Below are 21,529 nucleotides of genomic sequence, written 5' to 3' on the forward strand. Positions count from 1 at the left end.
AATGATACCTCACTTGTGTGGGTAGGCCTAGCGCCCGCGACAGCAGACACCCCAAAACGCAACATGGACACATCACATTTTTTCATTGAAAACAGTGCCTACCTGTAGATTTTGGCCTCTAGCTCAGCCGCCACCTAGGGAAACCTACCATACCTGTGCATTTCTGAAAACTAGAGACCTAGGGGAATCCAAGATGGGGTGACTTGTGTGGCTCGGACCAGGGTCTGTTACCCAGAATCCTTTGCAAACCTCAAAATTTGGCTAAAAAAACACATGTTCCTAACATTTCTGTGGCAGAAAGTTCTGGAATCTGAGAGGAGCCACAAATTTCCTTTGACCCAGCGTTCCCCCACGTCTCCCGATAAAAATGATACCTCACTTGTGTGGGTAGGCCTAGCGCCCGCGACAGGAAACGCCCCAAAGCGCAACGTGGACACATCCAAATTTGTGAAGGAAAACAGAGGTGTTTTTTACAAAGTGCCTACCTGTAGATTTTGGCCTGTAGCTCAGCCGCCACCTAGGGAAACCTACCAAACCTGTGCATTTCTGAAAACTAGAGACCTAGGGGAATCCAAGATGGGGTGACTTGTGTGGCTCGGACCAGGGTCTGTTACCCAGAATCCTTTGCAAACCTCAAAATTTGGCTAAAAAAACACATGTTCCTAACATTTCTGTGGCAGAAAGTTCTGGAATCTGAGAGGAGCCACAAATTTCCTTCCACCCAGCGTTCCCCCACGTCTCCCGATAAAAATGATACCTCACTTGTGTGGGTAGGCCTAGCGCCCGCAACAGGAAACGCCCCAAAGCGCAACGTGGACACATCCAAATTTGTGAAGGAAAACAGAGGTGTTTTTTGCAAAGTGCCTACCTGTAGATTTTGGCTTGTAGCTCAGCCGCCACCTAGGGAAACCTACCAAACCTGTGCATTTCTGAAAACTAGAGACCAAGGGGAATCCAAGATGGGGTGACTTGTGTGGCTCGGACCGGGTTCTGTTACCCAGAATCCTTTGCAAACCTCAAAATTTGGCTAAAAAAACACATGTTCCTCACATTTCTGTGGCAGAAAGTTCTGGAATCTGAGAGGAGCCACGAATTTCCTTCCACCCAGCGTTCCCCCACGTCTCCCGATAAAAATGATACCTCACTTGTGTGGGTAGGCCTAGCGCCCGCGACAGCAGACACCCCAAAACGCAACATGGACACATCACATTTTTTCATTGAAAACAGTGCCTACCTGTAGATTTTGGCCTCTAGCTCAGCCGGCACCTAGGGAAACCTACCAAACCTGTGCATTTTTTAAACCTAGAGACCTAGGGGAATCCAAGATGGGGTGACTTGCGGGGCTCTGACCAGGTTCTGTTACCCAGAATCCTTTGCAAACCTCAAATTCTGTCTAAAAAAACACATTTTCCACATATTTCGGTGACAGAAAGTTCTGGAATCTGAGAGGAGCCACAAATTTCCTTCCACCCAGCGTTCCCCCACGTCTCCCGATAAAAATGATACCTCACTTGTGTGGGTAGGCCTAGCGCCCGCGACAGGAAACGCCCCAAAGCGCAACGTGGACACATCCAAATTTGTGAAGGAAAACAGAGGTGTTTTTTGCAAAGTGCCTACCTGTAGATTTTGGCTTGTAGCTCAGCCGCCACCTAGGGAAACCTACCAAACCTGTGCATTTCTGAAAACTAGAGACCAAGGGGAATCCATGATGGGGTGACTTGTGTGGCTCGGACCGGGTTCTGTTACCCAGAATCCTTTGCAAACCTCAAAATTTGGCTAAAAAAACACATGTTCCTCACATTTCTGTGGCAGAAAGTTCTGGAATCTGAGAGGAGCCACGAATTTCCTTCCACCCAGCGTTCCCCCACGTCTCCCGATAAAAATGATACCTCACTTGTGTGGGTCGGCCTAGCGCCCGCGACAGCAGACACCCCAAAACGCAACATGGACACATCACATTTTTTCATTGAAAACAGTGCCTACCTGTAGATTTTGGCCTCTAGCTCAGCCGCCACCTAGGGAAACCTACCAAACCTGTGCATTTCTGAAAACTAGAGACCTAGGGGAATCCAATATGGGGTGACTTGTGTGGCTCGGACCAGGGTCTGTTACCCAGAATCCTTTGCAAACCTCAAAATTTGGCTAAAAAAACACATGTTCCTAACATTTCTGTGGCAGAAAGTTCTGGAATCTGAGAGGAGCCACAAATTTCCTTTGACCCAGCGTTCCCCCACGTCTCCCGATAAAAATGATACCTCACTTGTGTGGGTAGGCCTAGCGCCCGCGACAGGAAACGCCCCAAAGCGCAACGTGGACACATCCAAATTTGTGAAGGAAAACAGAGGTGTTTTTTGCAAAGTGCCTACTTGTAGATTTTGGCTTGTAGCTCAGCCGCCACCTAGGGAAACCTACCAAACCTGTGCATTTCTCAAAACTAGAGACCAAGGGGAATCCAAGATGGGGTGACTTGTGTGGCCCGGACCAGGTTCTGTTACCCAGAATCCTTTGCAAACCTCAAAATTTGGCTAAAAAAACACATGTTCCTCACATTTCTGTGGCAGAAAGTTCTGGAATCTGAGAGGAGCCACGAATTTCCTTCCACCCAGCGTTCCCCCACGTCTCCCGATAAAAATGATACCTCACTTGTGTGGGTCGGCCTAGCGCCCGCGACAGCAGACACCCCAAAACGCAACATGGACACATCACATTTTTTCATTGAAAACAGTGCCTACCTGTAGATTTTGGCCTCTAGCTCAGCCGCCACCTAGGGAAACCTACCAAACCTGTGCATTTCTGAAAACTAGAGACCTAGGGGAATCCAATATGGGGTGACTTGTGTGGCTCGGACCAGGGTCTGTTACCCAGAATCCTTTACAAACCTCAAAATTTGGCTAAAAAAACACATGTTCCTAACATTTCTGTGGCAGAAAGTTCTGGAATCTGAGAGGAGCCACAAATTTCCTTTGACCCAGCGTTCCCCCACGTCTCCCGATAAAAATGATACCTCACTTGTGTGGGTAGGCCTAGCGCCCGCGACAGGAAACGCCCCAAAGCGCAACGTGGACACATCCAAATTTGTGAAGGAAAACAGAGGTGTTTTTTACAAAGTGCCTACCTGTAGATTTTGGCCTGTAGCTCAGCCGCCACCTAGGGAAACCTACCAAACCTGTGCATTTCTGAAAACTAGAGACCGAGGGGAATCCAAGATGGGGTGACTTGTGTGGCTCGGACCAGGGTCTGTTACCCAGAATCCTTTGCAAACCTCAAAATTTGGCTAAAAAAACACATGTTCCTAACATTTCTGTGGCAGAAAGTTCTGGAATCTGAGAGGAGCCACAAATTTCCTTCCACTCAGCGTTCCCCCACGTCTCCCGATAAAAATGATACCTCACTTGTGTGGGTAGGCCTAGCGCCCGCGACAGGAAACGCCCCAAAGCGCAACGTGGACACATCCAAATTTGTGAAGGAAAACAGAGGTGTTTTTTGCAAAGTGCCTACCTGTAGATTTTGGCTTGTAGCTCAGCCGCCACCTAGGGAAACCTACCAAACCTGTGCATTTCTGAAAACTAGAGACCAAGGGGAATCCAAGATGGGGTGACTTGTGTGGCTCGGACCGGGTTCTGTTACCCAGAATCCTTTGCAAACCTCAAAATTTGGCTAAAAAAACACATGTTCCTCACATTTCTGTGGCAGAAAGTTCTGGAATCTGAGAGGAGCCACGAATTTCCTTCCACCCAGCGTTCCCCCATGTCTCCCGATAAAAATGATACCTCACTTGTGTGGGTCGGCCTAGCGCCCGCGACAGCAGACACCCCAAAACGCAACATGGACACATCACATTTTTTCATTGAAAACAGTGCCTACCTGTAGATTTTGGCCTCTAGCTCAGCCGCCACCTAGGGAAACCTACCAAACCTGTGCATTTCTGAAAACTAGAGACCTAGGGGAATCCAATATGGGGTGACTTGTGTGGCTCGGACCAGGGTCTGTTACCCAGAATCCTTTGCAAACCTCAAAATTTGGCTAAAAAAACACATGTTCCTAACATTTCTGTGGCAGAAAGTTCTGGAATCTGAGAGGAGCCACAAATTTCCTTTGACCCAGCGTTCCCCCACGTCTCCCGATAAAAATGATACCTCACTTGTGTGGGTAGGCCTAGCGCCCGCGACAGGAAACGCCCCAAAGCGCAACGTGGACACATCCAAATTTGTGAAGGAAAACAGAGGTGTTTTTTACAAAGTGCCTACCTGTAGATTTTGGCCTGTAGCTCAGCCGCCACCTAGGGAAACCTACCAAACCTGTGCATTTCTGAAAACTAGAGACCTAGGGGAATCCAAGATGGGGTGACTTGTGTGGCTCGGACCAGGGTCTGTTACCCAGAATCCTTTGCAAACCTCAAAATTTGGCTAAAAAAACACATGTTCCTAACATTTCTGTGGCAGAAAGTTCTGGAATCTGAGAGGAGCCACCAATTTCCTTCCACCCAGCGTTCCCCCACGTCTCCCGATAAAAATGATACCTCACTTGTGTGGGTAGGCCTAGCGCCCGCGACAGCAGACACCCCAAAACGCAACATGGACACATCACATTTTTTCATTGAAAACAGTGCCTACCTGTAGATTTTGGCCTCTAGCTCAGCCGGCACCTAGGGAAACCTACCAAACCTGTGCATTTTTGAAACCTAGAGACCTAGGGGAATCCAAGATGGGGTGACTTGCGGGGCTCTGACCAGGTTCTGTTACCCAGAATCCTTTGCAAACCTCAAATTCTGTCTAAAAAAACACATTTTCCACACATTTCGGTGACAGAAAGTTCTGGAATCTGAGAGGAGCCACAAATTTCCTTCCACCCAGCGTTCCCCCACGTCTCCCGATAAAAATGATACCTCACTTGTGTGGGTAGGCCTAGCGCCCGCGACAGGAAACGCCCCAAAGCGCAACGTGGACACATCCAAATTTGTGAAGGAAAACAGAGGTGTTTTTTGCAAAGTGCCTACCTGTAGATTTTGGCTTGTAGCTCAGCCGCCCCCTAGGGAAACCTACCAAACCTGTGCATTTCTGAAAACTAGAGACCAACGGGAATCCAAGATGGGGTGACTTGTGTGGCTCGGACCGGGTTCTGTTACCCAGAATCCTTTGCAAACCTCAAAATTTGGCTAAAAAAACACATGTTCCTCACATTTCTGTGGCAGAAAGTTCTGGAATCTGAGAGGAGCCACGAATTTCCTTCCACCCAGCGTTCCCCCACGTCTCCCGATAAAAATGATACCTCACTTGTGTGGGTCGGCCTAGCGCCCGCGACAGCAGACACCCCAAAACGCAACATGGACACATCACATTTTTTCATTGAAAACAGTGCCTACCTGTAGATTTTGGCCTCTAGCTCAGCCGCCACCTAGGGAAACCTACCAAACCTGAGCATTTCTGAAAACTAGAGACCTAGAGGAATCCAATATGGGGTGACTTGTGTGGCTCGGACCAGGGTCTGTTACCCAGAATCCTTTGCAAACCTCAAAATTTGGCTAAAAAAACACATGTTCCTAACATTTCTGTGGCAGAAAGTTCTGGAATCTGAGAGGAGCCACAAATTTCCTTTGACCCAGCGTTCCCCCACGTCTCCCGATAAAAATGATACCTCACTTGTGTGGGTAGGCCTAGCGCCCGCGACAGGAAACGCCCCAAAGCGCAACGTGGACACATCCAAATTTGTGAAGGAAAACAGAGGTGTTTTTTACAAAGTGCCTACCTGTAGATTTTGGCCTGTAGCTCAGCCGCCACCTAGGGAAACCTACCAAACCTGTGCATTTCTGAAAACTAGAGACCTAGGGGAATCCAAGATGGGGTGACTTGTGTGGCTCGGACCAGGGTCTGTTACCCAGAATCCTTTGCAAACCTCAAAATTTGGCTAAAAAAACACATGTTCCTAACATTTCTGTGGCAGAAAGTTCTGGAATCTGAGAGGAGCCACAAATTTCCTTCCACCCAGCGTTCCCCCACGTCTCCCGATAAAAATGATACCTCACTTGTGTGGGTAGGCCTAGCGCCCGCAACAGGAAACGCCCCAAAGCGCAACGTGGACACATCCAAATTTGTGAAGGAAAACAGAGGTGTTTTTTGCAAAGTGCCTACCTGTAGATTTTGGCTTGTAGCTCAGCCGCCACCTAGGGAAACCTACCAAACCTGTGCATTTCTGAAAACTAGAGACCAAGGGGAATCCAAGATGGGGTGACTTGTGTGGCTCGGACCGGGTTCTGTTACCCAGAATCCTTTGCAAACCTCAAAATTTGGCTAAAAAAACACATGTTCCTCACATTTCTGTGGCAGAAAGTTCTGGAATCTGAGAGGAGCCACGAATTTCCTTCCACCCAGCGTTCCCCCACGTCTCCCGATAAAAATGATACCTCACTTGTGTGGGTAGGCCTAGCGCCCGCGACAGCAGACACCCCAAAACGCAACATGGACACATCACATTTTTTCATTGAAAACAGTGCCTACCTGTAGATTTTGGCCTCTAGCTCAGCCGGCACCTAGGGAAACCTACCAAACCTGTGCATTTTTTAAACCTAGAGACCTAGGGGAATCCAAGATGGGGTGACTTGCGGGGCTCTGACCAGGTTCTGTTACCCAGAATCCTTTGCAAACCTCAAATTCTGTCTAAAAAAACACATTTTCCACATATTTCGGTGACAGAAAGTTCTGGAATCTGAGAGGAGCCACAAATTTCCTTCCACCCAGCGTTCCCCCACGTCTCCCGATAAAAATGATACCTCACTTGTGTGGGTAGGCCTAGCGCCCGCGACAGGAAACGCCCCAAAGCGCAACGTGGACACATCCAAATTTGTGAAGGAAAACAGAGGTGTTTTTTGCAAAGTGCCTACCTGTAGATTTTGGCTTGTAGCTCAGCCGCCACCTAGGGAAACCTACCAAACCTGTGCATTTCTGAAAACTAGAGACCAAGGGGAATCCATGATGGGGTGACTTGTGTGGCTCGGACCGGGTTCTGTTACCCAGAATCCTTTGCAAACCTCAAAATTTGGCTAAAAAAACACATGTTCCTCACATTTCTGTGGCAGAAAGTTCTGGAATCTGAGAGGAGCCACGAATTTCCTTCCACCCAGCGTTCCCCCACGTCTCCCGATAAAAATGATACCTCACTTGTGTGGGTCGGCCTAGCGCCCGCGACAGCAGACACCCCAAAACGCAACATGGACACATCACATTTTTTCATTGAAAACAGTGCCTACCTGTAGATTTTGGCCTCTAGCTCAGCCGCCACCTAGGGAAACCTACCAAACCTGTGCATTTCTGAAAACTAGAGACCTAGGGGAATCCAATATGGGGTGACTTGTGTGGCTCGGACCAGGGTCTGTTACCCAGAATCCTTTGCAAACCTCAAAATTTGGCTAAAAAAACACATGTTCCTAACATTTCTGTGGCAGAAAGTTCTGGAATCTGAGAGGAGCCACAAATTTCCTTTGACCCAGCGTTCCCCCACGTCTCCCGATAAAAATGATACCTCACTTGTGTGGGTAGGCCTAGCGCCCGCGACAGGAAACGCCCCAAAGCGCAACGTGGACACATCCAAATTTGTGAAGGAAAACAGAGGTGTTTTTTGCAAAGTGCCTACTTGTAGATTTTGGCTTGTAGCTCAGCCGCCACCTAGGGAAACCTACCAAACCTGTGCATTTCTCAAAACTAGAGACCAAGGGGAATCCAAGATGGGGTGACTTGTGTGGCCCGGACCAGGTTCTGTTACCCAGAATCCTTTGCAAACCTCAAAATTTGGCTAAAAAAACACATGTTCCTCACATTTCTGTGGCAGAAAGTTCTGGAATCTGAGAGGAGCCACGAATTTCCTTCCACCCAGCGTTCCCCCACGTCTCCCGATAAAAATGATACCTCACTTGTGTGGGTCGGCCTAGCGCCCGCGACAGCAGACACCCCAAAACGCAACATGGACACATCACATTTTTTCATTGAAAACAGTGCCTACCTGTAGATTTTGGCCTCTAGCTCAGCCGCCACCTAGGGAAACCTACCAAACCTGTGCATTTCTGAAAACTAGAGACCTAGGGGAATCCAATATGGGGTGACTTGTGTGGCTCGGACCAGGGTCTGTTACCCAGAATCCTTTACAAACCTCAAAATTTGGCTAAAAAAACACATGTTCCTAACATTTCTGTGGCAGAAAGTTCTGGAATCTGAGAGGAGCCACAAATTTCCTTTGACCCAGCGTTCCCCCACGTCTCCCGATAAAAATGATACCTCACTTGTGTGGGTAGGCCTAGCGCCCGCGACAGGAAACGCCCCAAAGCGCAACGTGGACACATCCAAATTTGTGAAGGAAAACAGAGGTGTTTTTTACAAAGTGCCTACCTGTAGATTTTGGCCTGTAGCTCAGCCGCCACCTAGGGAAACCTACCAAACCTGTGCATTTCTGAAAACTAGAGACCGAGGGGAATCCAAGATGGGGTGACTTGTGTGGCTCGGACCAGGGTCTGTTACCCAGAATCCTTTGCAAACCTCAAAATTTGGCTAAAAAAACACATGTTCCTAACATTTCTGTGGCAGAAAGTTCTGGAATCTGAGAGGAGCGACAAATTTCCTTCCACTCAGCGTTCCCCCACGTCTCCCGATAAAAATGATACCTCACTTGTGTGGGTAGGCCTAGCGCCCGCGACAGGAAACGCCCCAAAGCGCAACGTGGACACATCCAAATTTGTGAAGGAAAACAGAGGTGTTTTTTGCAAAGTGCCTACCTGTAGATTTTGGCTTGTAGCTCAGCCGCCACCTAGGGAAACCTACCAAACCTGTGCATTTCTGAAAACTAGAGACCAAGGGGAATCCAAGATGGGGTGACTTGTGTGGCTCGGACCGGGTTCTGTTACCCAGAATCCTTTGCAAACCTCAAAATTTGGCTAAAAAAACACATGTTCCTCACATTTCTGTGGCAGAAAGTTCTGGAATCTGAGAGGAGCCACGAATTTCCTTCCACCCAGCGTTCCCCCACGTCTCCCGATAAAAATGATACCTCACTTGTGTGGGTCGGCCTAGCGCCCGCGACAGCAGACACCCCAAAACGCAACATGGACACATCACATTTTTTCATTGAAAACAGTGCCTACCTGTAGATTTTGGCCTCTAGCTCAGCCGCCACCTAGGGAAACCTACCAAACCTGTGCATTTCTGAAAACTAGAGACCTAGGGGAATCCAATATGGGGTGACTTGTGTGGCTCGGACCAGGGTCTGTTACCCAGAATCCTTTGCAAACCTCAAAATTTGGCTAAAAAAACACATGTTCCTAACATTTCTGTGGCAGAAAGTTCTGGAATCTGAGAGGAGCCACAAATTTCCTTTGACCCAGCGTTCCCCCACGTCTCCCGATAAAAATGATACCTCACTTGTGTGGGTAGGCCTAGCGCCCGCGACAGGAAACGCCCCAAAGCGCAACGTGGACACATCCAAATTTGTGAAGGAAAACAGAGGTGTTTTTTACAAAGTGCCTACCTGTAGATTTTGGCCTGTAGCTCAGCCGCCACCTAGGGAAACCTACCAAACCTGTGCATTTCTGAAAACTAGAGACCTAGGGGAATCCAAGATGGGGTGACTTGTGTGGCTCGGACCAGGGTCTGTTACCCAGAATCCTTTGCAAACCTCAAAATTTGGCTAAAAAAACACATGTTCCTAACATTTCTGTGGCAGAAAGTTCTGGAATCTGAGAGGAGCCACAAATTTCCTTCCACCCAGCGTTCCCCCACGTCTCCCGATAAAAATGATACCTCACTTGTGTGGGTAGGCCTAGCGCCCGCGACAGCAGACACCCCAAAACGCAACATGGACACATCACATTTTTTCATTGAAAACAGTGCCTACCCGTAGATTTTGGCCTCTAGCTCAGCCGGCACCTAGGGAAACCTACCAAACCTGTGCATTTTTGAAACCTAGAGACCTAGGGGAATCCAAGATGGGGTGACTTGCGGGGCTCTGACCAGGTTCTGTTACCCAGAATCCTTTGCAAACCTCAAATTCTGTCTAAAAAAACACATTTTCCACACATTTCGGTGACAGAAAGTTCTGGAATCTGAGAGGAGCCACAAATTTCCTTCCACCCAGCGTTCCCCCACGTCTCCCGATAAAAATGATACCTCACTTGTGTGGGTAGGCCTAGCGCCCGCGACAGGAAACGCCCCAAAGCGCAACGTGGACACATCCAAATTTGTGAAGGAAAACAGAGGTGTTTTTTGCAAAGTGCCTACCTGTAGATTTTGGCTTGTAGCTCAGCCGCCCCCTAGGGAAACCTACCAAACCTGTGCATTTCTGAAAACTAGAGACCAACGGGAATCCAAGATGGGGTGACTCGTGTGGCTCGGACCGGGTTCTGTTACCCAGAATCCTTTGCAAACCTCAAAATTTGGCTAAAAAAACACATGTTCCTCACATTTCTGTGGCAGAAAGTTCTGGAATCTGAGAGGAGCCACGAATTTCCTTCCACCCAGCGTTCCCCCACGTCTCCCGATAAAAATGATACCTCACTTGTGTGGGTCGGCCTAGCGCCCGCGACAGCAGACACCCCAAAACGCAACATGGACACATCACATTTTTTCATTGAAAACAGTGCCTACCTGTAGATTTTGGCCTCTAGCTCAGCCGCCACCTAGGGAAACCTACCAAACCTGTGCATTTCTGAAAACTAGAGACCTAGAGGAATCCAATATGGGGTGACTTGTGTGGCTCGGACCAGGGTCTGTTACCCAGAATCCTTTGCAAACCTCAAAATTTGGCTAAAAAAACACATGTTCCTAACATTTCTGTGGCAGAAAGTTCTGGAATCTGAGAGGAGCCACAAATTTCCTTTGACCCAGCGTTCCCCCACGTCTCCCGATAAAAATGATACCTCACTTGTGTGGGTAGGCCTAGCGCCCGCGACAGGAAACGCACCAAAGCGCAACGTGGACACATCCAAATTTGTGAAGGAAAACAGAGGTGTTTTTTACAAAGTGCCTACCTGTAGATTTTGGCCTGTAGCTCAGCCGCCACCTAGGGAAACCTACCAAACCTGTGCATTTCTGAAAACTAGAGACCTAGGGGAATCCAAGATGGGGTGACTTGTGTGGCTCGGACCAGGGTCTGTTACCCAGAATCCTTTGCAAACCTCACAATTTGGCTAAAAAAACACATGTTCCTAACATTTCTGTGGCAGAAAGTTCTGGAATCTGAGAGGAGCCACAAATTTCCTTCCACCCAGCATTCCCCCACGTCTCCCGATAAAAATGATACCTCACTTGTGTGGGTAGGCCTAGCGCCCGCGACAGGAAACGCCCCAAAGCGCAACGTGGACACATCCAAATTTGTGAAGGAAAACAAAGGTGTTTTTTGCAAAGTGCCTACCTGTAGATTTTGGCTTGTAGCTCAGCCGCCACCTAGGGAAACCTACCAAACCTGTGCATTTCTGAAAACTAGAGACCAAGGGAAATCCAAGATGGGGTGACTTGTGCGGCTCGGACCAGGTTCTGTTACCCAGAATCCTTTGCAAACCTCAAAATTTGGCTAAAAAAACACATGTTCCTAACATTTCTGTGGCAGAAAGTTCTGGAATCTGAGAGGAGCCACAAATTTCCTTTGACCCAGCGTTCCCCCACGTCTCCCGATAAAAATGATACCTCACTTGTGTGGGTAGGCCTAGCGCCCGCGACAGGAAACGCCCCAAAGCGCAACGTGGACACATCCAAATTTGTGAAGGAAAACAGAGGTGTTTTTTGCAAAGTGCCTACTTGTAGATTTTGGCCTGTAGCTCAGCCGCCACCTAGGGAAACCTACCAAACCTGTGCATTTCTGAAAACTAGAGACCTAGGGGAATCCAAGATGGGGTGACTTGTGTGGCTCGGACCAGGGTCTGTTACCCAGAGTCCTTTGCAAACCTCAAAATTTGGCTAAAAAAACACATGTTCCTAACATTTCTGTGGCAGAAAGTTCTGGAATCTGAGAGGAGCCACAAATTTCCTTTGACGTCTCCCGATAAAAATGATACCTCACTTGTGTGGGTAGGCCTAGCGCCCGCGACAGGAAACGCCCCAAAGCGCAACGTGGACACATCCAAATTTGTGAAGGAAAACAGAGGTGTTTTTTGCAAAGTGCCTACCTGTAGATTTTGGCTTGTAGCTCAGCCGCCACCTAGGGAAACCTACCAAACCTGTGCATTTCTGAAAACTAGAGACCAAGGGGAATCCAAGATGGGGTGACTTGTGTGGCTCGGACCAGGTTCTGTTACCCAGAATCCTTTGCAAACCTCAAAATTTGGCTAAAAAAACACATGTTCCTCACATTTCTGTGGCAGAAAGTTCTGGAATCTGAGAGGAGCCACGAATTTCCTTCCACCCAGCGTTCACCCACGTCTCTCGATAAAAATTATACCTCACTTGTGTGTGTAGGCCTAGCGCCCGCGACAGCAGACACCCCAAAACGCAACGTGGACACATCACATTTTTTCATTGAAAACAGTGCCTACCTGTAGATTTTGGCCTCTAGCTCAGCCGGCACCTAGGGAAACCTACCAAACCTGTGCATTTTTGAAACCTAGAGACCTAGGGGAATCCAAGATGGGGTGACTTGCGGGGCTCTGACCAGGTTCTGTTACCCAGAATCCTTTGCAAACCTCAAATTCTGTCTAAAAAAACACATTTTCCACACATTTCGGTGACAGAAAGTTCTGGAATCTGAGTGGAGCTTCAAAATTCCTTCCACCCAGCGTTCCCCCACGTCTCCCAATAAAAATGATACCTCACTTGTGTGCGTAGGCCTAGAGCCCGTGACAGGAAACGCCCCAAAGCGCAACGTGGACACTGCCAAATTTTTGAAGGAAAACAGAGGTGTTTTTTGCAAAGTGCCTACCTGTAGATTTTGGCCTGTAGCTCAGCCGCCACCTAGGGAAACCTACCAAACCTGTGCATTTCTGAAAACTAGAGACCTAGGGGAATCCAAGATGGGGTGACTTGTGTGGCTCGGACCAGGTTCTGTTACCCAGAATCCTTTGCAAACCTCAAAATTTGGCTAAAAAAACACATGTTCCTAACATTTCTGTGGCAGAAAGTTCTGGAATCTGAGAGGAGCCACAAATTTCCTTTGACCCAGCGTTCCCCCACGTCTCCCGATAAAAATGATACCTCACTTGTGTGGGTAGGCCTAGCGCCCGCGACAGGAAACGCCCCAAAGCGCAACGTGGACACATCCAAATTTGTGAAGGAAAACAGAGGTGTTTTTTGCAAAGTGCCTACCTGTAGATTTTGGCCTGTAGCTCAGCCGCCACCTAGGGAAACCTACCAAACCTGTGCATTTCTGAAAACTAGAGACCTAGGGGAATCCAAGATGGGGTGACTTGTGTGGCTCGGACCAGGGTCTGTTACCCAGAATCCTTTGCAAACCTCAAAATTTGGCTAAAAAAACACATGTTCCTAACATTTCTTTGGCAGAAAGTTCTGGAATCTGAGAGGAGCCACAAATTTCCTTCCACCCAGCGTTCCCCCACGTCTCCCGATAAAAATGATACCTCACTTGTGTGGGTAGGCCTAGTGCCCGCGACAGGAAACGCCCCAAAGCGCAACGTGAACACATCCAAATTTGTGAAGGAAAACAGAGGTGTTTTTTGCAAAGTGCCTACCTGTAGATTTTGGCTTGTAGCTCAGCCGCCACCTAGGGAAACCTACCAAACCTGTGCATTTCTGAAAACTAGAGACCAAGGGGAATCCAAGATGGGGTGACTTGTGTGGCTTGGACCAGGTTCTGTTACCCAGAATCCTTTGCAAACCTCAAAATTTGGCTAAAAAAACACATGTTCCTCACATTTCTGTGGCAGAAAGTTCTGGAATCTGAGAGGAGCCACGAATTTCCTTCCACCCAGCGTTCCCCCACGTCTCCCGATAAAAATGATACCTCACTTGTGTGGGTAGGCCTAGCGCCCGCGACAGCAGACACCCCAAAACGCAACGTGGACATATCACATTTTTTCATTGAAAACAGTGCCTACCTGTAGATTTTGGCCTCTAGCTCAGCCGGCACCTAGGGAAACCTACCAAACCTGTGCATTTTTGAAACCTAGAGACCTAGGGGAATCCAAGATGGGGTGACTTGCGGGGCTCTGACCAGGTTCTGTTACCCAGAATCCTTTGCAAACCTCAAATTCTGTCTAAAAAAACACATTTTCCACACATTTCGGTGACAGAAAGTTCTGGAATCTGAGTGGAGACACAAATTTCCTTCCACCCAGCGTTCCCCCACGTCTCCCGATAAAAATGATACCTCACTTGTGTTCGTAGGCCTAGAGCCCGTGACAGGAAACGCCCCAAAGCGCATCGTGGACACAGCCACATTTTTGAAGGAAAACAGAGGTGTTTTTTGCAAAGTGCCTACCTGTAGATTTTGGCCTGTAGCTCAGCCGCCACCTAGGGAAACCTAGCAAACCTGTGCATTTCTGAAAACTAGAGACCTAGGGGAATCCAAGATGGGGTGACTTGTGTGGCTCGGACCAGGTTCTGTTACCCAGAATCCTTTGCAAACCTCAAAATTTGGCAAATAAAACACATGTTCCTAACATTTCTGTGGCAGAAAGTTCTGGAATCTGAGCGGAGCCACAAATTTCCTTCCACCCAGCGTTCCCCCACGTCTCCCGATAAAAATGATACCTCACTTGTGTGGGTAGGCCTAGCGCCCGCGACAGGAAACGCCCCAAAGCGCAACGTGGACACATCCAAATTTGTGAAGGAAAACAGAGGTGTTTTTTGCAAAGTGCCTACCTGTAGATTTTGGCCTGTAGCTCAGCCGCCACCTAGGGAAACCTACCAAACCTGTGCATTTCTGAAAACTAGAGACCAAGGGGAATCCAAGATGGGGTGACTTGTGTGGCTCGGACCAGGTTCTGTTACCCAGAATCCTTTGCAAACCTCAAAATTTGGCTAAAAAAACACATGTTCCTCATATTTCTTTGGCAGAAAGTTCTGGAATCTGAGAGGAGCCACGAATTTCCTTCCACCCAGCGTTCCCCCACGTCTCCCGATAAAAATGATACCTCATTTGTGTGGGTAGGCCTAGCGCCCACGACAGCAGACACCCCAAAACGCAACGTTGACACATCACATTTTTTCATTGAAAACAGTGCCTACCTGTAGATTTTGGCCTCTAGCTCAGCCGCCACCTAGGGAAACCTACCAAACCTGTGCATTTCTGAAAACTAGAGACCTAGAGGAATCCAATATGGGGTGACTTGTGTGGCTCGGACCAGGGTCTGTTACCCAGAATCCTTTGCAAACCTCAAAATTTGGCTAAAAAAACACATGTTCCTAACATTTCTGTGGCAGAAAGTTCTGGAATCTGAGAGGAGCCACAAATTTCCTTTGACCCAGCGTTCCCCCACGTCTCCCGATAAAAATGATACCTCACTTGTGTGGGTAGGCCTAGCGCCCGCGACAGGAAACGCACCAAAGCGCAACGTGGACACATCCAAATTTGTGAAGGAAAACAGAGGTGTTTTTTACAAAGTGCCTACCTGTAGATTTTGGCCTGTAGCTCAGCCGCCACCTAGGGAAACCTACCAAACCTGTGCATTTCTGAAAACTAGAGACCTAGGGGAATCCAAGATGGGGTGACTTGTGTGGCTCGGACCAGGGTCTGTTACCCAGAATCCTTTGCAAACCTCAAAATTTGGCTAAAAAAACACATGTTCCTAACATTTCTGTGGCAGAAAGTTCTGGAATCTGAGAGGAGCCACAAATTTCCTTCCACCCAGCATTCCCCCACGTCTCCCGATAAAAATGATACCTCACTTGTGTGGGAAGGCCTAGCGCCCGCGACAGGAAACGCCCCAAAGCGCAACGTGGACACATCCAAATTTGTGAAGGAAAACAAAGGTGTTTTTTGCAAAGTGCCTACCTGTAGATTTAGGCTTGTAGCTCAGCCGCCACCTAGGGAAACCTACCAAACCTGTGCATTTCTGAAAACTAGAGACCAAGGGAAATCCAAGATGGGGTGACTTGTGTGGCTCGGACCAGGTTCTGTTACCCAGAATCCTTTGCAAACCTCAAAATTTGGCTAAAAAAACACATGTTCCTCACATTTCTGTGGCAGAAAGTTCTGGAATCTGAGAGGAGCCACGAATTTCCTTCCACCCAGCGTTCCCCCACGTCTCCCGATAAAAATGATACCTCACTTGTGTGGGTAGGCCTAGCGCCCGCGACAGCAGACACCCCAAAACGCAACATGGACACATCATATTTTTTCATTGAAAACAGTGCCTACCTGTAGATTTTGGCCTCTAGCTCAGCCGGCACCTAGGGAAACCTACCAAACCTGTGCATTTTTTAAACCTAGAGACCTAGGGGAATCCAAGATGGGGTGACTTGCGGGGGTCTGACCAGGTTCTGTTACCAGGAATCCTTTGCAAACCTCAAATTCTGTCTAAAAAAACACATTTTCCACACATTTCGGTGACAGAAAGTTCTGGAATCTGAGAGGAGCCACAAATTTCCTTCCACCCAGCGTTCTCCCACGTCTCCCGATAAAAATGATACCTCACTTGTGTGGGTAGGCCTAGCGCCCGCGACAGGAAACGCCCCAAAGCGCAACGTGGACACATCCAAATTTGTGAAGGAAAACAGAGGTGTTTTTTGCAAAGTGCCTACCTGTAGATTTTGGCTTGTAGCTCAGCCGCCACCTAGGGAAACCTACCAAACCTGTGCATTTCTGAAAACTAGAGACCTAGGGGAATCCAAGATGGGGTGACTTGTGTGGCTCGGACCAGGGTCTGTTACCCAGAGTCCTTTGCAAACCTCAAAATTTGGCTAAAAAAACACATGTTCCTCACATTTCTGTGGCAGAAAGTTCTGGAATCTGAGAGGAGCCACAAATTTCCTTGCACCCAGCGTTCCCCCACATCTCCCGATAAAAATGATACCTCACTTGTGTGGGTAGGCCTAGCGCCTGCGACAGGAAACGCCCCAAAGCGCAACGTGGACACATCCAAATTTGTGAAGGAAAACAGAGGTGTTTTTTGCAAAGTGCCTACTTGTAGATTTTGGCCTGTAGCTCAGCCGCCACCTAGGGAAACCTACCAAACCTGTGCATTTCTGAAAACTAGAGACCTAGGGGAATCCAAGATGGGGTGACTTGTGTGGCTCGGACCAGGGTCTGTTACCCAGAGTCCTTTGCAAACCTCAAAATTTGGCTAAAAAAACACATGTTCCTAACATTTCTGTGGCAGAAAGTTCTGGAATCTGAGAGGAGCCACAAATTTCCTTTGACGTCTCCCGATAAAAATGATACCTCACTTGTGTGGGTAGGCCTAGCGCCCGCGACAGGAAACGCCCCAAAGCGCAACGTGGACACATCCAAATTTGTGAAGGAAAACAGAGGTGTTTTTTGCAAAGTGCCTACCTGTAGATTTTGGCTTGTAGCTCAGCCGCCACCTAGGGAAACCTACCAAACCTGTGCATTTCTGAAAACTAGAGACCAAGGGGAATCCAAGATGGGGTGACTTGTGTGGCTCGGACCAGGTTCTGTTACCCAGAATCCTTTGCAAACCTCAAAATTTGGCTAAAAAAACACATGTTCCTCACATTTCTGTGGCAGAAAGTTCTGGAATCTGAGAGGAGCCACGAATTTCCTTCCACCCAGCGTTCACCCACGTCTCCCGATAAAAATGATACCTCACTTGTGTGGGTAGGCCTAGCGCCCGCGACAGCAGACACCCCAAAACGCAACGTGGACATATCACATTTTTTCATTGAAAACAGTGCCTACCTGTAGATTTTGGCCTCTAGCTCAGCCGGCACCTAGGGAAACCTACCAAACCTGTGCATTTTTGAAACCTAGAGACCTAGGGGAATCCAAGATGGGGTGACTTGCGGGGCTCTGACCAGGTTCTGTTACCCAGAATCCTTTGCAAACCTCAAATTCTGTCTAAAAAAACACATTTTCCACACATTTCGGTGACAGAAAGTTCTGGAATCTGAGTGGAGACACAAATTTCCTTCCACCCAGCGTTCCCCCACGTCTCCCGATAAAAATGATACCTCACTTGTGTTCGTAGGCCTAGATCCCGTGACAGGAAACGCCCCAAAGCGCATCGTGGACACAGCCACATTTTTGAAGGAAAACAGAGGTGTTTTTTGCAAAGTGCCTACCTGTAGATTTTGGCCTGTAGCTCAGCCGCCACCTAGGGAAACCTAGCAAACCTGTGCATTTCTGAAAACTAGAGACCTAGGGGAATCCAAGATGGGGTGACTTGTGTGGCTCGGACCAGGTTCTGTTACCCAGAATCCTTTGCAAACCTCAAAATTTGGCAAATAAAACACATGTTCCTAACATTTCTGTGGCAGAAAGTTCTGGAATCTGAGCGGAGCCACAAATTTCCTTCCACCCAGCGTTCCCCCACGTCTCCCGATAAAAATGATACCTCACTTGTGTGGGTAGGCCTAGCGCCCGCGACAGGAAACGCCCCAAAGCGCAACGTGGACACATCCAAATTTGTGAAGGAAAACAGAGGTGTTTTTTGCAAAGTGCCTACCTGTAGATTTTGGCCTGTAGCTCAGCCGCCACCTAGGGAAACCTACCAAACCTGTGCATTTCTGAAAACTAGAGACCAAGGGGAATCCAAGATGGGGTGACTTGTGTGGCTCGGACCAGGTTCTGTTACCCAGAATCCTTTGCAAACCTCAAAATTTGGCTAAAAAAACACATGTTCCTCATATTTCTTTGGCAGAAAGTTCTGGAATCTGAGAGGAGCCACGAATTTCCTTCCACCCAGCGTTCCCCCACGTCTCCCGATAAAAATGATACCTCATTTGTGTGGGTAGGCCTAGCGCCCACGACAGCAGACACCCCAAAACGCAACGTTGACACATCACATTTTTTCATTGAAAACAGTGCCTACCTGTAGATTTTGGCCTCTAGCTCAGCCGCCACCTAGGGAAACCTACCAAACCTGTGCATTTCTGAAAACTAGAGACCTAGAGGAATCCAATATGGGGTGACTTGTGTGGCTCGGACCAGGGTCTGTTACCCAGAATCCTTTGCAAACCTCAAAATTTGGCTAAAAAAACACATGTTCCTAACATTTCTGTGGCAGAAAGTTCTGGAATCTGAGAGGAGCCACAAATTTCCTTTGACCCAGCGTTCCCCCACGTCTCCCGATAAAAATGATACCTCACTTGTGTGGGTAGGCCTAGCGCCCGCGACAGGAAACGCACCAAAGCGCAACGTGGACACATCCAAATTTGTGAAGGAAAACAGAGGTGTTTTTTACAAAGTGCCTACCTGTAGATTTTGGCCTGTAGCTCAGCCGCCACCTAGGGAAACCTACCAAACCTGTGCATTTCTGAAAACTAGAGACCTAGGGGAATCCAAGATGGGGTGACTTGTGTGGCTCGGACCAGGGTCTGTTACCCAGAATCCTTTGCAAACCTCAAAATTTGGCTAAAAAAACACATGTTCCTAACATTTCTGTGGCAGAAAGTTCTGGAATCTGAGAGGAGCCACAAATTTCCTTCCACCCAGCATTCCCCCACGTCTCCCGATAAAAATGATACCTCACTTGTGTGGGAAGGCCTAGCGCCCGCGACAGGAAACGCCCCAAAGCGCAACGTGGACACATCCAAATTTGTGAAGGAAAACAAAGGTGTTTTTTGCAAAGTGCCTACCTGTAGATTTAGGCTTGTAGCTCAGCCGCCACCTAGGGAAACCTACCAAACCTGTGCATTTCTGAAAACTAGAGACCAAGGGAAATCCAAGATGGGGTGACTTGTGTGGCTCGGACCAGGTTCTGTTACCCAGAATCCTTTGCAAACCTCAAAATTTGGCTAAAAAAACACATGTTCCTCACATTTCTGTGGCAGAAAGTTCTGGAATCTGAGAGGAGCCACGAATTTCCTTCCACCCAGCGTTCCCCCACGTCTCCCGATAAAAATGATACCTCACTTGTGTGGGTAGGCCTAGCGCCCGCGACAGCAGACACCCCAAAACGCAACATGGACACATCATATTTTTTCATTGAAAACAGTGCCTACCTGTAGATTTTGGCCTCTAGCTCAGCCGGCACCTAGGGAAACCTACCAAACCTGTGCATTTTTTAAACCTAGAGACCTAGGGGAATCCAAGATGGGGTGACTTGCGGGGGTCTGACCAGGTTCTGTTACCAGGAATCCTTTGCAAACCTCAAATTCTGTCTAAAAAAACACATTTTCCACACATTTCGGTGACAGAAAGTTCTGGAATCTGAGAGGAGCCACAAATTTCCTTCCACCCAGCGTTCTCCCACGTCTCCCGATAAAAATGATACCTCACTTGTGTGGGTAGGCCTAGCGCCCGCGACAGGAAACGCCCCAAAGCGCAACGTGGACACATCCAAATTTGTGAAGGAAAACAGAGGTGTTTTTTGCAAAGTGCCTACCTGTAGATTTTGGCTTGTAGCTCAGCCGCCACCTAGGGAAACCTACCAAACCTGTGCATTTCTGAAAACTAGAGACCTAGGGGAATCCAAGATGGGGTGACTTGTGTGGCTCGGACCAGGGTCTGTTACCCAGAGTCCTTTGCAAACCTCAAAATTTGGCTAAAAAAACACATGTTCCTCACATTTCTGTGGCAGAAAGTTCTGGAATCTGAGAGGAGCCACAAATTTCCTTGCACCCAGCGTTCCCCCACATCTCCCGATAAAAATGATACCTCACTTGTGTGGGTAGGCCTAGCGCCTGCGACAGGAAACGCCCCAAAGCGCAACGTGGACACATCCAAATTTGTGAAGGAAAACAGAGGTGTTTTTTGCAAAGTGCCTACTTGTAGATTTTGGCCTGTAGCTCAGCCGCCACCTAGGGAAACCTACCAAACCTGTGCATTTCTGAAAACTAGAGACCTAGGGGAATCCAAGATGGGGTGACTTGTGTGGCTCGGACCAGGGTCTGTTACCCAGAGTCCTTTGCAAACCTCAAAATTTGGCTAAAAAAACACATGTTCCTAACATTTCTGTGGCAGAAAGTTCTGGAATCTGAGAGGAGCCACAAATTTCCTTTGACGTCTCCCGATAAAAATGATACCTCACTTGTGTGGGTAGGCCTAGCGCCCGCGACAGGAAACGCCCCAAAGCGCAACGTGGACACATCCAAATTTGTGAAGGAAAACAGAGGTGTTTTTTGCAAAGTGCCTACCTGTAGATTTTGGCTTGTAGCTCAGCCGCCACCTAGGGAAACCTACCAAACCTGTGCATTTCTGAAAACTAGAGACCAAGGGGAATCCAAGATGGGGTGACTTGTGTGGCTCGGACCAGGTTCTGTTACCCAGAATCCTTTGCAAACCTCAAAATTTGGCTAAAAAAACACATGTTCCTCACATTTCTGTGGCAGAAAGTTCTGGAATCTGAGAGGAGCCACGAATTTCCTTCCACCCAGCGTTCACCCACGTCTCTCGATAAAAATTATACCTCACTTGTGTGTGTAGGCCTAGCGCCCGCGACAGCAGACACCCCAAAACGCAACGTGGACACATCACATTTTTT

The sequence above is a fragment of the Pleurodeles waltl genome, chromosome 4_1, assembly GCF_031143425.1.
Source record: "Pleurodeles waltl isolate 20211129_DDA chromosome 4_1, aPleWal1.hap1.20221129, whole genome shotgun sequence".
Lineage (NCBI taxonomy): Eukaryota > Metazoa > Chordata > Amphibia > Caudata > Salamandridae > Pleurodeles > Pleurodeles waltl.